The sequence below is a fragment of the Montipora capricornis genome, chromosome 14 (genome assembly GCF_036669925.1).
Source record: "Montipora capricornis isolate CH-2021 chromosome 14, ASM3666992v2, whole genome shotgun sequence".
In the NCBI taxonomy this organism is placed as follows: Eukaryota; Metazoa; Cnidaria; class Anthozoa; order Scleractinia; family Acroporidae; genus Montipora; species Montipora capricornis.
This window is the reverse complement of record NC_090896.1, coordinates 7729442-7736660: the sequence shown is the minus strand read 5'-3', so window position 1 is coordinate 7736660 and position 7219 is coordinate 7729442. Positions and strand designations below refer to the sequence as shown.

General features: G+C 39.1%; 1 long non-coding RNA gene across 2 annotated transcripts in view; it reads left to right on the top strand.

Annotated features, from left to right (window-relative positions):
* LOC138032954 (uncharacterized) overlaps positions 1–7219 on the top strand; it is a 19667-nt gene that overhangs the window by 10842 nt on the left and 1606 nt on the right. The window contains exons 2-4 of one of the 2 annotated variants that reach the window (XR_011128524.1): positions 6389–6449; positions 6551–6593; positions 7009–7088. This is a non-coding gene — a long non-coding RNA (uncharacterized lncRNA). Of the gene's footprint in view, positions 1–6388; positions 6450–6550; positions 6594–7008; positions 7138–7219 lie in introns of both variants that reach the window. The other variant, XR_011128525.1, reaches the window with a different exon arrangement.

Here is a 7219-nt window from a genome sequence, read left to right as displayed (position 1 = left end):
TCCAAACGCTCAGGGAAAAACATTTGATCGATCGACATATCAGTGTTGATAGAACAACGATACGAAAGTTGAAGTCAACACGTGAATGAATCATAAAAAGTGCAATAAGATGGTTAAATTACTGTACTGTGATTATTTTTCTTACCTACATCATGAGATGTTTTTCTTATCAGTTGTCGTGATTGACGTGAAGGTCATGCCGCCGCTGAAATCCCGAAATCGGTACTTTTACAAATGAAAATTTTGCAATTATTCTACTCTATAGATAACAATAAAATTTCGCAACAAAGGCACTCAATATATAATACAGAATGAATAATTCGCTGTTATTCAAATGTCATTAACGGCGAAGTAGTCAATCACAATAATCTAGCGAAGATGTTTCGCAGTTAATCAAATTTCCTTAACGGCGAAGTAGGCACTCAATGCATAATACAGAATGAATAATTCGCTGTTATTCAAATGTCAGTTTTTGTGGCTTTGAAAGTTTGAGTCGTTACTTTCTTATCCCTTTGGAAACATAGACATAGTCAACTTGTCAGTAAAAACGTTGCGTGATAGCGGTAAAAACGCTTGTGGTAAAAACACGATAATCAAGGAGTGACTGAGTTCCGACGGTCAACGTCACATTTTCTGCCTATATAAGGAACCTTGGACTGGGGGAGCTGTCACTCGTACTCGGTTTATTTGAGACCTCGACCCGTTAACATCGTAGGCCAAGGATCACGGGTAGCGACTTGCAGATTATTTTAGACGAAGACAAGGGTAAAAAAATGCTTGGATCTGCTGCAGCAAAACGAGTGAGGGTGAGTACAACGGTCATTTACTTAGCCTGCGTAGCATGGCGGTTTTGTCGAGCCGGGCGGTTTTTCTGCCCTCGTCCGCCTTTATGACTTAGCAACCAAAACCGCACATGCTACGCAGGGTATCATTTACTAAGAATGCTTGAGCCGAATTATATTTTTGTCAAGTTATTCATTTTACCTCACCGTTTTGTGCCTTGCCTGAAAACCTTTTTGCTTTTTCTTTTTTATTGTAGTTAACTGTTGAGATACCGGAGCATCAAGAGGATGATATTCTCTGTCTTCTTAGGCAGCAAGAAAACTGTGAAGTGGTTTCCATAAGACCAGTACAATCTGGAGAAGGTAAATGCTATTTATCACGATTTTCCTTCCTGTTTTGTTAGATTTTATTTCGTCTTTTAATTTACCTTCCCGTATCCTCTTCGCACTGTGTGCGCGAGGGAGTCTTCTTTAATTCTTTGGTAAAGGATTCCAGTTACCTTCCTTCCTTAGCTACATTATTTATTTCACTATAATTTCCGAAAAGCGCGCCACCTTTGCAACGAACATCACTTTGAAACTTGATGCCCTTTAGTCTGAGGTTATGTCATCCTTGATCCTGTTTCCGGCAAAAACTAATTACTCATTCATTTTATCGCATGTATGGAGGTTTTCCCATCGGAATATATATAAATTGACTACTATAGCAATACCGTAAATGTACACTGAGTCTGATGCTCAGAGACTGGACAAAATGCTTATACAGAACATCGCACTTCTAGCAGCGAGAATTAAAAATAAAAACACAGCAGATTCCTAATACAGTATTTCCACTGTGGTTGCACAATTCTGCCAGTTTTTTGCTGTTTGTCCATAAGAAAAAAATGTTTTATCATTTATTTCCAGGCCGCAAACGTTTTGCCGTGCCGCAAGAAGATGGTCCTACGCCACCAACACCCGTTCGTCTCTTCCCAAGAAATAAGACGTCGGGCGAAGTCGCGCCTCCAGCAGAACAGCCACCTACAGCTGAATCTGGAAGAATCGAAAAACATGAAATCGCTGTTCGGACTTGTAATTTCTGCCTGCAGACGCCGTGTAACACTCTTTCGGCATTCCACCCGATGGGTTGCCGTGCGGCGAGGATAACGAATCACACCAAACACCGCAAAAATTACAAGTGGTTCTGGAGAACTCTGAAAGACTGTGCATGGGCAGTATCAAGTTTACTCGATCTCGTTTCTGTAAATAACCTGCCAAGCAAACCGAAAAAAAAAAAAGCATGCAAAGCCTAGCCTGCGAGCAAGCTCTCTCGTTGCTCGCAGTCTACGCGAAGCTTAGATTCTTGAAAGCAGTGGTTGCTACTCGAGGGTTTTTTTAATTCATTTGGAATGCGTTGAAAATGTCACGCTAAGAAAATACTTTAAATTCCTGCTGGTCATATTATTTTGCGTATCTATCAGCATTAATCGTTTACTTTTGATGAATAACAGACCGACTTCCTCTCTCTGTCTTTTAAATAAACGTTGTTTCATTGGTGCATTTTGTGGGTTTTTTTTTAACCGGATAGGCTGATTTCGTCTGCAGAGCGTCTGCAAAAGACTTGTTGCAGATCATCGCTGCAGACGCTCTGCAGACATTCTGCAGACATTCTGCAGACATTCTGCAGATGATCTGCAGATAATCTGTAGATCATCTGTAGATTGTCTGCAGATCTGCTACAGATGTGCCAGCAGATCTGTAGCAGACTATAAACAGATCTGCTCGTTCCATCATTCACCTGTTCAAGCAAAAAGGGAACTGGCAGGTCTGTGACAACCATAGCAGTATTTTGTTGCTCTCAATTGCAGGCAAAATACTTGCACGGATTCTGTTTAACCGACTTACTACTCATTTTGAACATGGGCTGCTACCTGAGAGTCAGTGTGGCTTCCGCAAGCATTGGAGTGTGATTGACCAGGTGTGTGGTGTGAGGCAGCTTCAAGAGAAATGTCAGAACAAAATGCTGAGTAGAGAGGGCCTTTGGAAGATAATGGCAAAGTATGGTTGTGCGGAAAAATAATTGATCACAATTGTACGGCTATTCCATGATGGAAGCAAGTGTGAAGGACAATGGTTTGTCATCTGAGCCGTTTCCTGTCTCAAATGGGGTCAAGCAAGGTTGTGTCTTGGCGCCGGCACTATTCAGTATCATGTTTTTATCTATGCTGTCTGATGCTTTTAGAGAAGGCAACAATGGGATCAACTTTAGATATCATACTGACTGAAAACTGTTCAACATTAATTTTGGAGGCTTCAGTCAAAAACTAAGACCATGACTGACATAATTACAGATCTGCATTTCGCAGATGACTATGCACTCAATGCCAGTGCAGCAGAAGTCATGCAGCACAGTTTTGACATTATGCACCAGCCAGCCCCAGGCGAGCCGTACAGTGAACCCAGCATCACAGTCAACGGGCACAGACTAAAAGTAGTCAGCCATTTCACCTATCTTGGTAGTACATTGTCCCAAGTCTTCATTGATGCTGAAATACATGCAAGTGCCCCGGGGCGGTCAAAGGAAACATTTCAAGGACACCCTGAAAGGCTCTCTTACTCCCTCATAACAGCCTGGTTACATGTAGCTTTCCTCATGTCTATGCAAAGCCAGAAGGGTTAGGGACTATTACAACAGGGCTTACCCAGTGCGTACCTTGCTATGGTATTAGTCCTTAGGCTTTGTTCAGAACGTAAACAGTCAAGCTGAAAACCGTTGAGTAAAACAAACTTTTCATAACTTCACGACTTTAATAATGCATACATGCCCTTAATGAGCATCTGCGTGTAAATTTTGACCACTCTTGTTTCGCGCTTGTAAATTGAGTCTAAAATCAATTGTGTGCAGCCTGTACTGTATTTCTGAAGCTTTTCCTATGACTGGGTATCGAGTAGATGAGCTGTCTTTCCTGACCGACGAGCTCCTCCTGTTCAAAGCAACTGGTTTTAAGGCACCATACTGTACACTGTAGGCCCACCCTCGTCCCTTCTCTTTTCAGTTTAATATGTAGTTTTGCTGGACTTACATGTACTGTACAAAAAAATGTAACTCTAGACAAAGCCACACCCATAGGCCATGAGTTGGTCTCGGTTGTCAGAGTTGTTATAGTGTTTCCTAAACTTTTTTCTTGGCTTTTATAGCTCCTAAACATTTTTTTTATCTGATTGGCTTTTCACTAAAGTTTAGCAAAATCAAGCCAATTTTTATTGCAATGTTTATTACATGTAGGTACAGCAGTTTTCAGTACTATCTCTACAATTTTGGTGGAGATATTGACAACCTAGCTTGAAGCTGCTTTTGCTAAACTCAAGGTAACAAAATTAACTGACTGCCTGAAGGACTCTGTGGTTGAGAGTAATTTTGATTGCCTGCAGTGTACATGTGGCTATTACAGAGACTTGGTTAAAAGACAATGACCTACAGTGGATAATAACAGTCATGATTGTAAAATATCTATGTGCATTCTGGATACAAGTTTTTATAAAATAATTAGGATAGTACGCGCACTCTCATTGGTCAATACAACTGTAAGCAACAGAGGACTTTTTTCCGTGTTTCCATGATAGCCTCATCTAAACACTCGGGGGAGTTGAGAGAATTCTCGACAGTTATGCAAACCCGAGACCCAGTCAAGGGTTTGCATAACTGTCTATTGCTTAAATTCATCACCCCAGTCTGATGATTAGTTCTGGTGGCAGAGTTGCTTTATTGTAGTAGGAAAAGCTAGAAATAATTATTGAGAACAGGAGAACAACCTTGGATCTTTGAATTCATTTGAAAGTTTACATTGTACATGCATGGATTAATTACAAGAACAAAATTATTGTGTCAGAATTGCTGTTACGTTGTATTTACCATCCACCTTTAAACTGTCTTAGTCTGTCATGGATGAGATCTGTGTTACATGGAGTATCAAGATGGTGGGTGGTCATGTTTCCCGGAGTTCTCAGGTTATTGCTCTTTTCTTCCTGGGCATCATTCTCAGTGCTGGAAGATTAAGTTTTGGTGCACTACAATGCCTAATCTGAAGTTCGGCCTGTATGGCCAACCTGAGAAAGCACTATTAAACGGCATATTTAATTCCCGACCCAGTGTGGAACAACAGCCCTCATGATTCCAAAGTTTACTGGGTGAAAGGCTATCTAAGAGCCAGAGTGAGCCAATATCCCAACTCTGCTTCTACATTTCAAATATCTTGTTTATTTATCAGTGGGGGTACATATTGCTGAAAATCCTGGACCACCTTCGAACAAACAGACCTGTCTCAAGTGCTCAAGATCTTAATTGTGACCTGCTGGGCACCAGATACATGTAATGCACCAGTCTTAGAGACCCTGGCACTTCTGACCACTTTACTATCTCAGTCCCTTTGTGTACCTTTTTTTTGATAAGCAACCGTCAAAGAGGAGGGTGAACTTTACAGAAAGCTTGCTTTGGTTTAGTGAGAGATGACATTGAAAAATCAGATCTTCTGGTAAACATCACTACGTAAATTGAGTGATGTTGGTTTCATTTACTAATCATGTAGAATAATTAATTTTTGTACTTTAACACTCTTGCTCATTGGAAGACAGTTGACTCTTTTCAGAATCTTCAGTGGCCGACCTGTTAACCTTAAAACTCTTATGCAATGTGCTCGTGTTTACAGGAGAAAATTAATACAGTAGCATTTAATAGCAACAAACTGTTTAATAATTATTAGTCACAGGTATCAGTTTTCATGTTTAATTATGTCCCCACTCCAGATGTTATAAATAAGATTACTACATTAACTGTAATCTTACATACTTGTTAAAGCTCCCCTTTAGAGACAGTGTTGTTGCAGGTCATCTATAGGAGGCCTACCAATCCGTCATCACCCTTTACAATGTTTGGCCATTGTTATTCATCTGGAAGAAGATTCTTATCCTTACCCTCAACTTTCTTTAAACATCATTACACAAATTTCAGTGCAATAATAACAAAAGCTCATTGTTCAAAATGTCCTATTAAAGATACATGTATGCATTATGGCAAGAAGAGGATTATATCAAGTGATGAAAATTAGTACAACTATATTCTTTTATAATAATGAGGAAACGGGTCACAACCTACATGTGTACATGTAGACAGCCAAGGGACATGTTAAACCATAGCAAACTTGTAATCAAGAGAATTCCATTATCTAGTTGGAAAAATTAGGCACAAGTCAGACAACTTGGAGTGGCTAACTGCGCATGAAAGAAGATCAAATCCACTACCCACAAAAAGAAACACACTCACACAATCAATTTTTACAAATGTGCAGGTACATTTATAGGCCTACATTGTAATTCTATAAGCACCCATGTCAAAGAGCGCATTTTAAGAAGTTTTGTATTCAACGTTCTTGGATGTCATTATCAAGAGAAAAAAAGACAGTATAATTCTTTTTGGTCTTCTGCAAATGTCAAGTCACTCTCTGTAGGTGAAGATTAAATATTCTAAATCTGTTTCAAATCAGTGATCTCGTTGTTTTGTGACGACAAGATTACATTTTCAGTTGTTTCATCATATTGAAACTCACTCTTTCTTTTTCTTCTCATTACAGTCGATTATAATATTGCTCAGCCATCCAAAGATTTAGAATGCATTGAACACATTAAGCGCAGGTAAAAAAAGTTATGTCTGATGCATTAAATGTGCTTTAATTAATGAGTACTTCTTTTTTTCAAGAGCAATGTTCTCATAATTGTTATTGTTTTTTTCTCAGTTGTACTTGAAGCACGCACGGGTAGCAATCCAGGACGTTGACTGTGAGTTTGACCCAGGTTCTTTAAATAACTAAGGAGAAAGTGCTGGATTTGTAATGACATCTGCAACTAGGTTATGAAAGTCATAACTTTCAGCCAATTACTGTAACTGTACATTAGTGGCTGTCGGTGGATACCCTGTGGTGTCCTTCCCCTTCCATTAAATTGAATGGATAAAGTTGGTACAATTATCATGTTGTGTCCAATTTCCAGTCACTTTTTATTTGATGGGTAACTAACAGGAAGCAATTAAAGAATTGAGTTTTTTGTACTAAAAACACTGCTCTTCATATTTCACTGTTATTTTGCAAATTGTTTATATTGTAAATTATTGGTATATGTACATGCAGTACAGGTTTGTTTTAAGTAGGTACTGTTAGTATGTTTTTATCTTAATTTTTTGTTTGTTACTATACAGATCTATTTGATGTTTCTTAGTGACTTGATTGATTTCACATGCAGTCAGGCGTCACTGTGCAGTGTGTTTTCCATGTTCAGGTGAAGGAAGATTTAATTGTTATGGAGTGAAAGTACAGTACATACGTATGTAAGTAAAATTCTGGCAACGATTGCCGCTTAGCGGATAATAAACTAGAGTTTTTACCATGAAATACATGTAGATGGGGTGG